At 46.4% G+C, this 16,195-nt stretch overlaps 1 protein-coding gene across 3 annotated transcripts in view; it reads right to left on the bottom strand.

Moving 5' to 3' along the window:
* The window catches only part of LOC126213477 (neprilysin-2-like), a 614,003-nt gene that overhangs the window by 521,214 nt on the left and 76,594 nt on the right, over window positions 1-16,195 (bottom strand). The window lies entirely within an intron of this gene.

Genomic DNA, 16,195 nt, shown 5'->3' on the forward strand with positions numbered 1-16,195 from the left:
GCTACACCAAGAAGAAATGCAGATGATAAACGGGTATTCATCGGACAAATATATTAAACTAGAACTGACATGTGATTACATTTTCACGCAGTTTGGGTGCATAAATCCTGTGAAATCAGTACCCAGAACAACCACCCCTGCCGGCCGAAGTGGCCGTGCGGTTAAAGGCGCTGCAGTCTGGAACCGCAAGACCGCTACGGTCGCAGGTTCGAATCCTGCCTCGGGCATGGATGTTTGTGATGTCGTTAGGTTAGTTAGGTTTAACTAGTTCTAAGTTCTAGGGGACTAATGACCTCAGCAGTTGAGTCCCATAGTGCTCAGAGCCATTTGAACCAACCCCCCCTGGCCGTAATAACGACCTTGATACGCCTGGGCATTGAGTCAAACAGAGCTTGGATTGCGTGTACAGGTACAGCTGCCCGTGCAGATTCAACACGATACCACACACAGTTCATCAAGAGTAGTGACTGCCGTATTGTGACGAGCCAGTTGCTCGGCCACCATTGACCAGACGTTTTCAATTCGTGAGAGATCTGGAGAATGTGCTGGCCAGGGCAGCAGTCGAACATTTTCTGTACCCAGAAAGGCCCGTGCAGGACCGGCAACATGCGGTCGTGCATTATCCTGGTGAAATCTACGGTTTCGCAGGGGTCGAATGAAGGGTAGAGCCACGGGTCGTAACACATCTGAAATGTAACGTCCACTGTTCAAAGTGCCGTCAATGCGAACGAGAGGTGACCGAGACGTGTAACCAATGGCACCCCATACCATCACGCCGGGTGATACGCCAGTATGGCGATGACGAATACACGCTTCCAATGTGCGTCCACCGCGGTGTCGCCAAACACGGATGCGACCATCGTGATGCTGTAAACAGAACCTGGATTCATGCGAAAAAATGACGTTTTGCTATTCGTGCACCCAGGTTCGTCGTCGAGTACACCATCGCAGGCGCTCCTGTCTGTGATGCAGCGTCAAGGGTAACCGCAGACACGGTCTCCGAGCTGATAGTCCGTGCTGCTGCAAACGTTGTCGAACTGTTCGTGCAGATGTTTGTCGTCTTGCAAACGTCCCCATCTGTTGACTCAGGTATCGAGTCGTGGCTGGACGATCCATTACAGCTGTGTGGATAAGATGCCTGTCATCTCGACTGCTAGTGATACGAGGCCGTTGGGATCCAGCATGGCGTTCCGTATTACCCTCCTGAACCCACCGATTCCATACTCTGCTAACAGTCATTGGATCTCGACCAGGGCGAGCAGCAATGTCGCGATACGATAAACCGCAATAGGGATAGGCTCAATCCGACCATTATCTGAGTCGGAAACGTGGTGGTACGCATTTCCCCTCCTTACACGAGGCATCACAACGACGTTTCACCAGGCAACACCGGTGAACTGCTGATTGTGTATGAGAAATCGGTTGGAAACTTTCCTCATGTCAGCATGTTGTAGGTGTCGCCACCGGCACCAACCTTGTCTGAATGCTCTGAAAAGCTAATCATTTGCATATCACACCCTCTTCTTCCTGTCGGTTAAATTTCGCATCTGCAGCACGTCATCTTCGTGGTGTAGCAATTCTAATGGCCAGTAGTGTAGTAACGGGGGTTGTACCGTCACAAATTTTAGCCACGATTGAGAATTATGATGAAGATGATGAAACAATGGGGAGAACACCAACACCCAGTCCCCGGGCAGAGAAAATCCCTAACCCGGTGGGGAATCGAAACCGGGACCCCGTGATTCAGAGTGCAGCAACGCTAGCCGCTAAAGCACGAGCTGCGCACGATTAGGTTAGAGTCAGGGCAGTTTGGTGGCCGGGGCAGAACAGTAAACTCATTCTGGTGCTCTTCGAACCAGGTATGTACACTACAATCTGCGAGATATGTTGCGTTGTCCTGCTGGTAGATGCCATCGTACTGACAAAAGGCAAATTCCACGTAGGAGTGGATAAGGTCCCTAAGGGTAGGTGCATACTTGTACCGTTTTAGTGTGCCTTCCAGAGTGACGGGATCACCGAGGAAGTGTCACTAAAACACTCCCCAGACCATAACGCCCCTTCATCTGGCCTGGACCCTTCCAACAATTGTTACAAGGTGTTACAGTGTCCCTTTTGAAGTATTCAAACCGATATATTTGTAGTAAATAATAAAAAGCCTCTGAAAAATATTATATGGACATGAACGACAAATTAATTATGAACATGTATTAAATTAGCTTCAAAGAAAGACTATGTCGATTGCAATGTAATAAAAGGACATTATTTATATTAGATGAGATCGTAGTGCATAACGTTCTCCAAACTAACATTATTATTACGGTATATTGATAATTTTTACTTATGGACCGTCTGACAGCAACTGAATAAAACACAATTTTAGTGCCATACGCGTTTCGCCTTTATTTTTATTGCAATGAAACAAGCGTTTGGTTCGTAGATTGGTGGACGTACCTGACCGACATTCTGGCGTATTTTATTCTGGCGAATTTCACCGACAAAAAAGTATGTCACTGCACATTCTTCACGAAAGCGTCCTGCAAAGTTAACGAAATCTCAAAATCACTGTTAGCAGCACTATTACTGCAAGACGTAACAGAGGTAGAGTGTGCCAACGCATTGTTATTTCAAGCGGTGCAACAATAAGTTTAGTTATGTAGTCTTGTAGCGAGTAGCAGAGCCAATGTCGCGGTCTATTGGTCGCCAAAGTAGTATGTTAACCGTTCGTTTTTTTTTTTTCATTATCGCACGGAGAATGTTTATTGTGGATAGCCACAAGTTTAACCATGACCTTCCGCCTTGTAAAGATAGAGCTCCGACAATGTCGCGGTGTATTGGTTGCAATAGGCCTCGAAACTCAATTGTTGGCAGTACAGGTAGCACCTCAAATATTTGGCGGTCCGGATACCGGGGATGTCCCGCCAGCTAACGCGGGCCGTAGTTTGGAGACCCCTGCTCTAGACGCGGCTGCCCGCAAAGATACTCCACAACTAAAACCAGCGATGTGACAATACGCTACAAGTTCTGCTGCCTACAGTACGCTGCGTCAGTCACCCAGCCTGCAACACAAGAGGAACACACACGGCACGTGGTCGGAGGAAATGCCATTCGCCAGCGCCGTCCACCGTGGCAACGATGCATTTCCGGACACACGTTCGCATAACCTTTCTTCCGTCCCATGCGGTTTGTTGGTTTTATTGAAGTTCTACATCTACATCTACATACATACTCCGCAATCCACCTTACGGTGCGTGGCAGAGGCTACCTCGTACGACAACTACCATCTTCTCTCCCTGTTCCACTCCCAGACAGAACGAGGGAAAAATAACCGCCTATATGCCTCTCTACGAGCCCTAATCTCTCTTATCTTTGAGGTCTTTCCGCGAAATGTAAGTTGGCGGCAGTAAAATTGTACTGCAGTCAGCCTCAAATGCTGGTTCTCTAAATTTCCTTAATAGCTATTCACGAAAAGAACGGCTCCTTTCCCACCCGAGTTCCTGAAGCATTTCCGTAACACTCGCGTGATGATCAAACCTACCAGTAACAAATCTAGCAGCCCGCCTCTGAATTGCTTCTATGTCCTCCCGTAATCCGACCTGATACGGATCCCAAACGCTCGAGCAGTAGTCAAGAATAGGTCGTATTAGTGTTTTATAAGCTGTCTCCTTTACAGATGAACCACACCTTCCCAAAATTCTACCAATGAACCGAAGACGACTATCCGCCTTCCCCACAACTGTCATTACATGCTTGTCCCACTTCATATCGCTCTGCAATGTTACGCCCAAATATTTAATCGACGTGACTGTGTCAAGCGCTACACTACTAATGGAGTATTCAAGCATTACAGGATTCTTTTTCCTATTAATCTCCATTAATTTACATTTATCTATATTTAGAGTTAGCTGCCATTCTTTACACCAATCACAAATCCTGTACAAGTCATCTTGTATCCTCCTACAGTCACTCAACGACGACACCTTCCCGTATACCACAGCATCATCAGCAAACAGCCGCACATTGCTATCCACCCTATCCAAAAGATCGTTTATGTAGATAGAAAACAACAGCGGACCTACCACACTTACCTGGGGCACTCCAGATGATACCCTCACCTCCGATGAACACTCACCATCGAGGACAACGTACTGGGTTCTATTACTTAACAAGTCTTCGAGCCACTCACATACTTGGGAACCAATCCCATATGCTCGTACCTTAGTTAGGAGTCTGCAGTGGGGCACCGAGTCAAACGCTTTCCGGAAGTCAAGGAATATGGCATCCGTCTGATATCCTTCATCCATGGTGTAACATTACGAGTCAAGACAAATGTAACGGCCGGCCGCGGCGGGCGAGCGGTTCTAGGCGCTACAGTCCGGAACCGCGCGCCCGCTACGGCCGCAGGTTCGAATCCTGCCTCGGGCATGGATGTGTGTGATGTCCTTAGGTTAGTTAGGTTTAAGTAGTTCTAAGTTCTAGGAGACTTTTGACCTCAGAAGTTAAGTCCCATAGTGCTCAGAGCCATTTGAACCATAGATGTAACGGAACTTGAATAGCCTATTTGCCTCTATTGGTTACGGTAGAGAGATCGATATTTCGGTCCTGTCTGTATATTTATATATAATATTGCCTGAATAAAGGCTGGGCGAGTGTACTATCGTTAAAAACGCACGCCGCGCTGTTTGTTACGATTTGGTCGGTCATAATAATAATAACATGCTTCTGAATACAATTAAAACATAACGGCGATACCTGTTTATTGTTATTGGAAATAATATGTAGTGAATTAATGAGTGAGGTAGCCGATCCTATAAGAAGAGGTAAAATTGGGCATATTAAGGTGTTTTGCTTTATATCGACGAAGCCGATGATACGGCGTCTTTTTTTTTTCGTTTACTCTTAGTAATAAACAAGTAAAGAAGTGCTGATTGTGCGTTGTGAAAAAATATAGGGGCGAGTTGTAAATAGCTACGGTGTACAATCAGAGTAACAAAAGGACATTTAGGCACACGAAATGGCGGACAGCGAAGTGTGGTCATTAAATTGAGTACACCTACAGGGCGGTCAATTCCGGGATAAGTCTATTCGCATCTCACGAGGGACGCGGTATTGAGACTGGTTTTTTTTTAATTATATCGCGGAGAGCGGGCTTCAATTTATAAAAAGGAGAAAAGCTGTATCATTATCATTGACTGTTGGTGTCAAGCAACCAAAACTGTTCATCAAAGGGTTTCGGTGGATGAGTGGTGAATGCGAAATAAAACTGTGAAAGAAGTTATGTTAAATAAAACAGAAGAGACAAGACAGTTTGGTCGTATCTGTTATTATTCTATAAAGGCACATTTGCATGCCGTGCGTGAGTTTCCTCGGAAACGCGAAAACTTAATTAAATAATTAATCTGTGACAAATAAATAAAGCCTATGGCACAGAACTGCAGCGCTGTGTCGCTGATAAAACAAAACACAATTACGATACTCTTATGTTTCAGTAAGAAGGGGAGGTCTTGTACAACTGGTGCGGGGAAGCACGTATATTTCATTGACTGGCACACCGCCATATTTGATGTTATATAAGAACACTGCGAGTTGCAATCTTACTAGGCACTCGATTCTGTAAAGAATTTATATTTATGAAATAGACAGTCACCTCTGTACGACGTATTGACATGGCTGGCAAATTATTCTAATATTGAGATTTAGATTTGAGTCCGCACCTACCGCAGCAGTCTTTGGAAGCGATTTAAATACGAAGTCCGATTATTTGAGTCTTATTTCACGGTCAACTACGAATAACATTACATTTACGAAAAAGCCATTGTCAAGCGTCTGATACCGAATGATTAAACGTCCACGTTCCAGATAAGCAAATATTAATTACATCCAATCACTATCATACATATACTAATAATTAATTAATATTTTATTTATTTATTTATTTTATAATTCCATGAACTGTAGCATTTCTTATCGTTGTACGAAGCCTTTATAGACGATGGTTATGACAATTTGCTTCGAAGGAATCTCGTTACGAGTTAAGTTTTGGGGACCTGGTCAAGAGGGGGTAGTTGGTAGATCCTAACTACTGCAGCTACGCTGGAATCAGGTGCTACCGTGACCGTTGTGTGTTGTCAGTGGGTTAAGGTTACCACATCTCATGCTCTAAGATCGACGCGCCTTTCCTCTTGGTATAACGGTGCCTCACGGTAACAACGAAAACGCCGACGACGAAGGAAGATACGGTAGAACGGTTCGCAAGATATCATGTGAAAGAAGGGCGAGTTGCGTTTCGCAGGAGCGATGCTTTCTAAAGCCGTGCTGATGCATGGACAGTAACTCCTCTGTCTCAAGGAAATTCATTATATTCGAACTGACAATATGTTCGAGAATCCTGCAACAAACCGATGTTAAGGATATTGGTCTGTAATTTTGAGGATCCGTCCTTCTACCCTTCTTATATAGAGGCGTCACCTGCGCTTTTCATCCGTACAGTAGCACGTGAGACGTTCGGCAGACGCCGATGTAGAGGTGACCTAGCGACGCGGTCCTCGGTTCGACTCCCGGAGTGTGCGCGCAGTTGTGAACCCGACATGCGGCCGGCGCTGGGCACGTGCTGTGACGTCACGGCCCCGTTACGCGGCACGTGGCCCCCGGCACGTGCCTCCGCTGTCCGGAAATTCCGCCGCCCTCTCGCGCCGGGCTACTGCTGTAACGCAGTGTGGCGGCGATTACGGCCGCTGTGACGTCACCGCGCCAGGTAGGGCAGTGTTTGTTGACGGCGGCGCTGCTGAATATGCAGGCGGCCAGCATCTGCGTCGCAGACCACTTTCTGCTGCCGCGCGTGTCAGGTAGTCCCCTCCTCCCCGCCTCCGTCTCACCATAATGAAGTTCCCGAAAACAAACTGCGTCGGTGGAAAGTTTCGCAGCTCGTCTGCGGCGTCAACCTCAGGATCGTACATCTGCTGATCACAAGTGTCCGGACAGTGGACTGTAGTAGGGGGCCGGCCGGAGTGGCCGACCGGTTCTAGGCGCTTCAGTCTGGATCATAAGAAATTTTGGTCTTATGTCAAAGCGGTAGGTGGATCAAAACAAAATGTCCCGACACTCTGTGACCAAAATGGTACTGAAACAGAGGATGACAAACTAAAGGCCGAAATACTAAATGTCTTTGGTTCAAATGGCTCTGAGCACTATGGGACTTAACATCTGTGGTCATCAGTCCCCTAGAACTTAGAACTACTTAAACCTAACTAACCTAACGACATCACACACATCCATGCCAGAGGCAGGATTCGAACCTGCGACCGTAGCGGTCACGCGATTCCAGACTGAAGCGCCTAGAACCGCACGGTCACACCGGCCGGCCTAAATGTCTTTTTCCAAAGCTGTTTCACAGAGGAAGACAGTACTCCCTTCTCTAGATTGTCGCACAGATGACAAAATGGTAGATATCGAAATAGACGACAGAGGGATAGAGAAACAACTAAAATCGCTCAAAAGAGGAAAGGCCGCTGGACCTGATGGGATACCAGTTCGATTTTACAGATAATACGCGAAGGAACCTGTCCCCCTTCTTGCAGCGGTGTACCGTAGGTCTCTAGAAGAGCGTAGCGTTCCAAAACACTGGAAAAAGGCAGAGGTCGTCCCCGTTTTCAAGAAGGGAAGTCGAACAGACCTATATCTCTAACGTCGATCAGTTGTAGAATTCTGCAACACGTATTATGTTCCAATATAATGACTTTTATGGAGAATAGAAATCTACTCTGTAGGAATCAGCGTGGGTTTCGAAAAAGACGATCGTGTGAAACCCAGCTCGCGCTATTCGTCCACGAGACTCAGAGGGCCATAGACGCGGGTTCCCAGGTAGATGCCGTGTTTCTTGACTTCCGCAAGGCGTTCGATACAGTTCCCCACAGTGGTTTAGTGAACAAAGTAAGAGCATATCGACTATCAGACCAATTATGTTATTGGATTGAAGACTTCCTTGATAACAGAATGCAGCACGACATTCTCAATGGAGAGAAGTCTTCCGAAGTAAGAGTGATTTCAGGTGTCCCGCAGGGGAGTGTCGTAGGACCGTTGCTATTCACAATATACATAAATGACCTTGTGGATAACATCGGAAGTTCACTGAGGCTTTTTCCGGATGATGCTGTGGTATATAGAGAGGTTGCAACAATGGAAAATTGTACTGAAATGCAGGAGGATCTGCAACGAATTGACGCATGGTGCAAAAATGGCTCTGAGCACTAGGGGACTTAACTTCTGAGGTCATCAGTCTCCTAGAAGTTAGAACTACTTAAACCTAACTAACCTAAGGACAACACACACATCCATGCACGAGGCAGGATTCGAACCTGCGGCCGTAGCGGTCGCGCGGTTCCACACTGTAGCGCCTAGAACCGCTCTGCCACTACGGCCGGCGACGCATGGTGCAGGGAATGGCAATTAAATCTCAATGTAGACAAGTGTAATGTGCTCCGAATATATAGAAAGAAAGATCCCTTATCATTTAGCTACAATATAGCAGGTCAGCAACTGGAAGCAGTTAATTCCATGAATTATATGGGAGTAGGCATTGGGAGTGATGGGGTCGTGCATTATCCTGCTGAAATGTTGGGTTTCGCAGGGATCGAATGAAGGGTAGAGCCACGGGTCGTAACACGTCTGAAATGTAACGTCCACTGTTCAAAGTGCCGTCAATGCGAACAAGAGGTGACCGAGACGTGTAACCAATGGAACCCCATACCATCACGCCGGGTGATACGCCAGTATGGCGATGACGAATACATGCTTCCAATGTGCGTTCACCGCGATGTCGCCAAACACCGATGCAAACATCGTGATGATGTAAACAGAACCTCGATTCATCCGAAAAATGACGTTTTGCCATTCGTGCACCCAGGTTCGTCGTCGAGTACACGATCGCAGGCGCTCCTGATGCAACGTCAAGGGTAACCGCAGCCACGGTCTCCGAGCTGATAGTCCGTGCTGCTGGAAACGTCGTCGAACTGTTCGTGCAGATGGTTGTTGCCTTGGAAACGTCCCCATCTGTTGACTCAGGGTTCGAGACGTGGCTGCACGATGCGTTACAGCCGTGCGGATAAGATGCCTGTCATCTCGACTGCTAGTGATACGAGGCCGTTGGGATCCAGCACGGCGTTCCGTATTACCCTCCTGAACCCACCGATTCCATATTCTGCTAACAGTAATTGGATGTCGACCGACGCGAGCAGCAATGTCGCGATACGATAAACGGCAATCGCCATAGGCTACAATCCGACGTTTATCAAAGTCGGGATGGTACGCATTTGTCGTCCTTACACGAGGCATCACAACAACGTTTCACCAGACAACGCCGGTCAACTGCTGTTTGTGTATGAGAAATCGGTTGTAAAGTTTCCTCATGTCAGCACGTTGCAGGTGTCGCCACCGGCGCCAACCTTGTGTGAATGCTCCGAAAAGCTAATCATTTGCGTATCACAGCATCTTCTTCCTGTCGGTTTAATATCTCGTCTGTAGCACATCGTCTTCGTGGTGTAGCAATTTTAATGGCCAGTAGTGTAGTATCAAGCTATAACCACAAGGCTGGAGCGATTACACAATTCCATCCACTATTTGGTCGTGGTGCACACAAGACTTCATGGAGTCGCCAATCAATGAATCCGGTGACTTGTAAGGGCAGAGGTTGACACGGCGGCCGGTCGGTTCCGTTAGGCATTCAAAGCGTGTTTGGACTTTACTTGTTTGTTTTTGTTGTCCACAAACCGCTGTCTCGTATTCTGTAGGCATTACACAATGGTGTAAAATGTGTTCACATCCTCCCGGATTTAGCATTTTCTTAAGACGCTTAATGGTATCAAAATTTCCGTACTATGTATATCCATATAGGTAGATGATTGTCGCCACATGCTGTGCATTATGAACAGGTGCTCGATCGTGTTGAAAGATGCAGTCACCATCACCAAATTTCTCTTCAACAGTGGGGAGCAAGAAGTTGCTTAAAAGCTGCTGCGAAGTGCATGCAGTGGGTACTTCCCTTTTGTACCAGTTTATAGGGCTTCTTACAGATGCATTTACATATGGAATGGAGGAGGACTGGTTGTTTAAGTACCGCCATGCATGCTGTGATTAATCTATGTTGTCAGGATCCCTATAAGGAGCGGTACGTAGATGATTGTAGTGTATTCCTGGAGTACTCAATTTGAGCCAGTTGAAGGTTCGTACGCGGGCACTCTTCGGATAGGTTACGTCTATCTTGAAGAGTTCAAAAATGGCTCTGAGCACTATGGGACTTAACATCTGAGGTCATTAGTCCCCTAGAACTTAGAACTACTTAAACCTAACTAACCTAAGGACATCACACACATCCGTGCCCAAGGCAGGATTCGAACCTGCGACCGTAGCGGTCGCGCGGTTCCAGACTGTAGCGCCTAGAACCGTTCGGCCACTTAGGCCGGCTATCTTGAAGAGTCTGTCAGTTCAGTTTCTTCAGCATCTCCGTTACACTCCCCCACAAATCAATCAGACCTGTGACAGTTCATGGTGCTCTTCTGTGTACACATTAGTCCTATTTGGTATGCGTCCCACATACCTGAGCAGTATTGTAGAATTCGTCTAACGAGTGATTTGTAAGCAATCTCCATTGTATACTGACTGCGCTTCCCCAGTATTCTACCAATAAACCGAAGTCTACCACCTGCTTTAAAAAAATGGTTCAAATAGCTCTGAGCACTATGGGACTTAACATCTTAGGTCATCAGTCCCCTAGAACTTAGAACTACTTAAACCTAACTAACCTAAGGACATCACACACATCCATCCCCGCGGCAGGATTCGAACCTGCGACCGTAGCAGTCCCGCGGTTCCAGACTGCAGCGCCTAGAACCGCACGGCCACCGCGGCCGGCCACCTGCTTTACCCACAAGTGAGCCTACCTCCATCTACACCATGTCGTCATTTCCAGCAAGCCACCTAACAGTATGTGGCGGCCAGTACTTCTGGTACCACTGACTGGTCCCCCCTTCCCTGTTCCACTTGCGAATGACGCGTGGGAAAAGTGGTTGTCGGTAAGCCTTGTAAGGTGTCAGGCAAATCCAACACCTTCCATGAAAACCCTGACATCATAGCAAATCTGGCAGTATGGCACATAGCTCCGAATAAATCCTGACATTAATTTAACCAAAGTAATACTATCAACGAGTGAGGAAATGGAATACCACAGACCAACACAGGAACGCCTAAATGCACGTCATACCTTCCCACCGTGAAACAGACGCAGTTCCGAGGGGAGAAACGAGAACAGAAGCCGAGAGCAGAACCGTGTTAAGCTGGAAGGCCCTACGATAAGGGACATACACCCACGTGGCCAGCTAACCGCTAGGACCACCCCCCAGCCTATGTTAAAAGCTAGAGCCCTCCAGAAGAACAGTATAGATCTTACAATAACACTAAAAGGGCCACACCAGCTGCAAGTTTTAGCGTGAGACTATACGCGTCTCTGTTATGTTGCAAACATTAAAAACATTGCCCCACCACAAAAAGTATAACGTTGCTCATTGGATAGACAAAATTTTTGTAGGCAGAGCTTAAGGTTAACATTGAGACCCTGATTGGTCAGTTGAAAACACAGCCAGATAGCTTTTCTTAAACCAACTTCGGTAAATTGAAAGAGTTGCTTCCGAGACGGCGAGGTGTGTGGAGCTGCGCCGCCCACTGCCCCTGATGCTGCCTAACCACTGACAAGGTAATGAACGCACGTCATGCCGCATAAGAGCGCATAAGGCTTCACTCAGAACTGCAAATGTCTCATCTGTTACATCCCCTTTTTGCATAATACTAGTGTCGATCGTCAATTAAATCTCATTGTGTTCACATTTGCTACTTGAAGTTAAAATCTGAAACACGATGTTTTTCTGTTGTATAATTATTGAGAAGCGACATCAGCCACTGTAATTTATGACAAGTTAAATAAGTAATTAAAGATAATTGAGGATCACTGTAGACCATTTTGATAGTTTTCTCTTTTATGAAACTTAAACCTAGACTATAGATGTGATATGGCATAGATCATCCTTCGATCCATTGTAGAACTTGGAAGCCCATTCAGGGAATATTCGTTCACATTTTTCTTGAACGCACTTGGTTTTTATACTTGTGCATTAAAACATTTTCTTTTATCAGTAGTGAAATTTATAAACAAAGTGAGTAGACTAAAAACTCCAATGGTAAACTTAACTGCTTTTTCGACGTTATTTTACCAGCTGACTCAAAATAGGAAAGCCTTGAACCACGCAGAATGTTAGAGCCACTGTATTGAAACTTCCTGGCAGATTAAAACTGTGTGTTGGACTGAGACTCGAACTCGGGACGTTTGCGTTTCGCGGGCAAGTGCTCTACCAACTGAGCTACCCAAGCACGACTCACGCCCCGTCCTCACAGCTATACTTCTGCCAGTACCTCGTCTCCTACCTTCCTAACTTCACAGAAGCTCTCCTCTGTCTTGTCTCTAATTCCTCGAATTTTCTCCTCATCGTCATTCTGCGAGACGTATGTGGGAGGAAGTAATATGTCCCTGTATGCCCATCTTCTCATAGATGGTGAGGGACTCCCCTGTTCGATACAGGATGTCAAATTAACCACCTTTCAGCCGTCTAGTTTCGAAAGTTATCGTGTTTGGGTACCAATTTCAGCGATTTACTACACCATCTTGAGGCCCCAGACCGACATGTAAGAAGATTCCACGTCGTTTCTGATCAAAACAGATTTCTGTTTGCTCCAGCGATACGCTCAACCTTCACCATTGGCCAGCTGATGAAAGTTCCTCGGGGAATGGCGGCCCATTCTTCACGGTGCTGCACTGAGGAGAGATATCGATGTCGGTCGGTGAGGCCTGGCAAGAAGTCGGCGTTCCAAAACATCCCAAAGGTGTTCTGTAGGATTCAGGTCAGGCCTATGTGCAGGCCAGTCCATTACAGGGATGTTACTGTCGTGTAACCACTCCGACACAGGCCGTGCATTATGAACAGGTGCTCGATCGTGTTGAAAGGTGCAGTCACCATCACCGAATTTCTCTTCAACAGTGGGAAACAAGAAGATGCTTAAAACATCAATGTAAGACTGTGCTATGATAGTGCCACGCAAAATAACAAGGGGTGCAAGCCCCATCCATGAAAAACATGACCACACCGTAACACCACCGCCTCCGAATTTTACTGTTGGCACTACAGACTTGGCATTTGCCATAGCCACAATCTGCCATCGGATCGCCACTTCGTGTACCGTGATTCGTCACCCCACCCAACGTTTTTCCACTGTTCAATCGTCCAATGTTTACGCTCCTTACAACAAGCGAGGCGTCGTTTGGCATTTACCGGCGTGATGTGTGGCTTATGAGCAGCCGCTCGACCATGAAATCCAAGTTTTCTCACCTCCCGCCTAACTGTCATAGTACTTGCCGTGGATCCTGACGCAGTTTGGAATTCCTGTGTGGTGGTCTGGAGAGATGTCTGCCTATTGCACATTACGACCCTCTTCAACTGTCGGCGGTCTCTGTCAGTCAACAGAAGAGGTCGGCCTGTACGCTTTTGTGCTGTACGTGTCCCTTCACGTTTCCACTTCACTGTCACATCGGAAACAGTGGACCTAGGGATGTCTAGGAGTGTGGAAATCTCGCGTACAGACGTATGACGCAAGTGGACACCCAATAACCTGACCACATTCGAAGTCCGTGAGTTCCACAGAGCGCCCCATTCTGCTCTCTCACGATGTCTAATGACTACTGAGGTCGCTGATATGGAGTACCTGGCAGAAGGTGGCAGCACAATGCACCTAATATGAAGAACGTATGTCTCTGGGGGTGTCCGGATACTTTTCATCATGTAGCGTAACTGCAAGTAATATGTATACGGGCATGGTATTCTGGACTACGTGCTGTGTGTTTTCAAACATTTTAGCGGTGACAAAAACTGATAATGTGCCAAGTTATACCCACTTGACATGTTTGCACATGAGGTTCAGCTTAAAATGAATACGTTTTACTAGGGGGGGGGGGGGGGACGTTTATGGCCTGAAGATCAGAGGTAAGACTGTTGGAATCGGTTGTCTCGAATAAAAAGTATTTTGTACAATCTTGGTTTGTGAATGGTTTTTAACGATATTACGGGGTATTCGATGAACTATGTGACCTCAGTGAATGGAAGTGAATCGTCAGCGCTAGGCGGTTCAGAGAAGAAGAGAACAGAATTTTGTGGTGCTGTGGTAGAATGTCGAATGTCAGACGGCTGCATCGAGGAGGCACTGAATCGAATTACAGAAAAAAGAAATTTACGATCCAGCTTGACCGAAAGGACGGATCGGTTGGCAAGACAAATTCTGATGCGTCAAGGAATTGTCTGCCTGGTAATGGAGGAATGTGTGAGGAGGTCCGACTGTAGAGGGAGATCCAGGCGTCAATACAGGTTGCGTGTTTTTTATTTTTTTCATTAGTTTTCAGACTGGTTTGATGTGGCCCGTCAAGAATTCCTCTCCTTTATCCATCTCTTGATGTCAAAGTAGCAATTCCACACTGCGTCCTGAATTATTTGTTGAATATACTCCAGTCTCCTTCTTCGCCTACAGTTCTTACCCTCTACAGCTCCCTATTTGAAGCCATATTGTTAGTACCATGCGAATTACTGCCTGATGTCTTGACACATGAGCTATCGTCACGTTCCTTATAATCTGAAATCTTTCGATAGTGGACAGATGTTCATGAGATTTTTTTTCCAACTGCAAGCCACATTACCTGCATTTGCCCTCTGCTTGCCGTTGATCATTGCTGGTACTTCCGTCTTCTAGGGGCAGTTTCATACCCAAAGGACCACAGGTTGTTCCAAAACTACAGGGTGGCAATGTGTTACCAATTGTTTCTTTCACAATCTACGACGCACATTAGATATCCCGCTGGGATCTCTACAGCAGTACCGGCAGAGCTTGGAAAAACAAATGAGTTACGAAATGACGTGTAATTCACGATACTGCCGCTAGGTGACTAGTAAGCAGCAATGGCTGACAATGGAAGACTCACGACACAGCAACGATCGGCAATTGTGTTACTTTTTCATGAAACGAAAAGCCCTGTTGTGACTCGGAGGCGTCTTCGACAACAGTTTAATACACGATGGGTCCCTTGCAAGAGGACCATCCACAGGTTGTACGATAAATTTGTACAGGAAGGAACAGTACTGGAAGCGAAGAGACCTCGGCCTAAGCCTGTTCGCCGGAGAATACTGAAGCGGTACGAGTTGCTGTACAGAGAATTCCCAGGAAATCGTGTAGAAAGTCAGCAGTGCAACTGGGAATATCCAGACGCTCCGTTCAACGAACGCATTCTTAAAAGTGACCTCCATATGTACCCATACAAGATGACCTGGGCACAGAAGCTCACTGAAGAACACAAGCAGCAGAGACTACTGTTTGCTCAGTGGATGGAGGATAGGGAAGAAACTCTCAACAACGTTTGGTTTTAAGACGAGGCGCATTTTCATTTAGACGGTGTGTTTAACAAACAAAATGTACGCTTTTGGGCCACTGAAAACCCAAAAGTGCATCACGAACGACAACATTATGCTCCGAGGATTACAGCGTGGGCAGCAATTTCCAGTCACAGACTTATTGGACCCTTTTTCTTTGAGGAAACTGTGAACAGCGAGCGTTATTTGGGCACGCTTCGCAATAGCTTCATTCCACAGATTCTTGCTACTGCCTTCACCTTCAACACACAAGATGGAGCAAGGCCACATGCTGCAAACACTGTGTTGGTGTTTTTACACGAGCATTTCGACATGCGGATCATTTCACTCAGGTTTCCAGGTCGCTTCAATGACGGACAAAATTGGTCCCCCAATAGTCCAGACCTCAATCCATATGACTTTTTTCTTTGGGGGTACCTAAAGGAAAAATTTTTCCCGAAAGGTGCGCGTGATTTAATGGAGATCAGAAGACTTATTCTTCAAGCTTGCAGTGAAATTACGGAAGACATGTGCCGTAGGGTAATTAACTTCAGTGTTCGTTTGAAGGAAGTTAGGAAACGAAATGATGGACATATTGAGCATGTGCTGAGTTAGAACAAATATCCATGGATGGCTCTTAACTGTAGTATATGTTCCTTTCAAATTGTACTGACAATAAAGTTTATGTTCAAAAACAAAATGGTAACACA

Source organism: Schistocerca nitens, chromosome 11, assembly GCF_023898315.1.
Source record: "Schistocerca nitens isolate TAMUIC-IGC-003100 chromosome 11, iqSchNite1.1, whole genome shotgun sequence".
In the NCBI taxonomy this organism is placed as follows: domain Eukaryota; kingdom Metazoa; phylum Arthropoda; class Insecta; order Orthoptera; family Acrididae; genus Schistocerca; species Schistocerca nitens.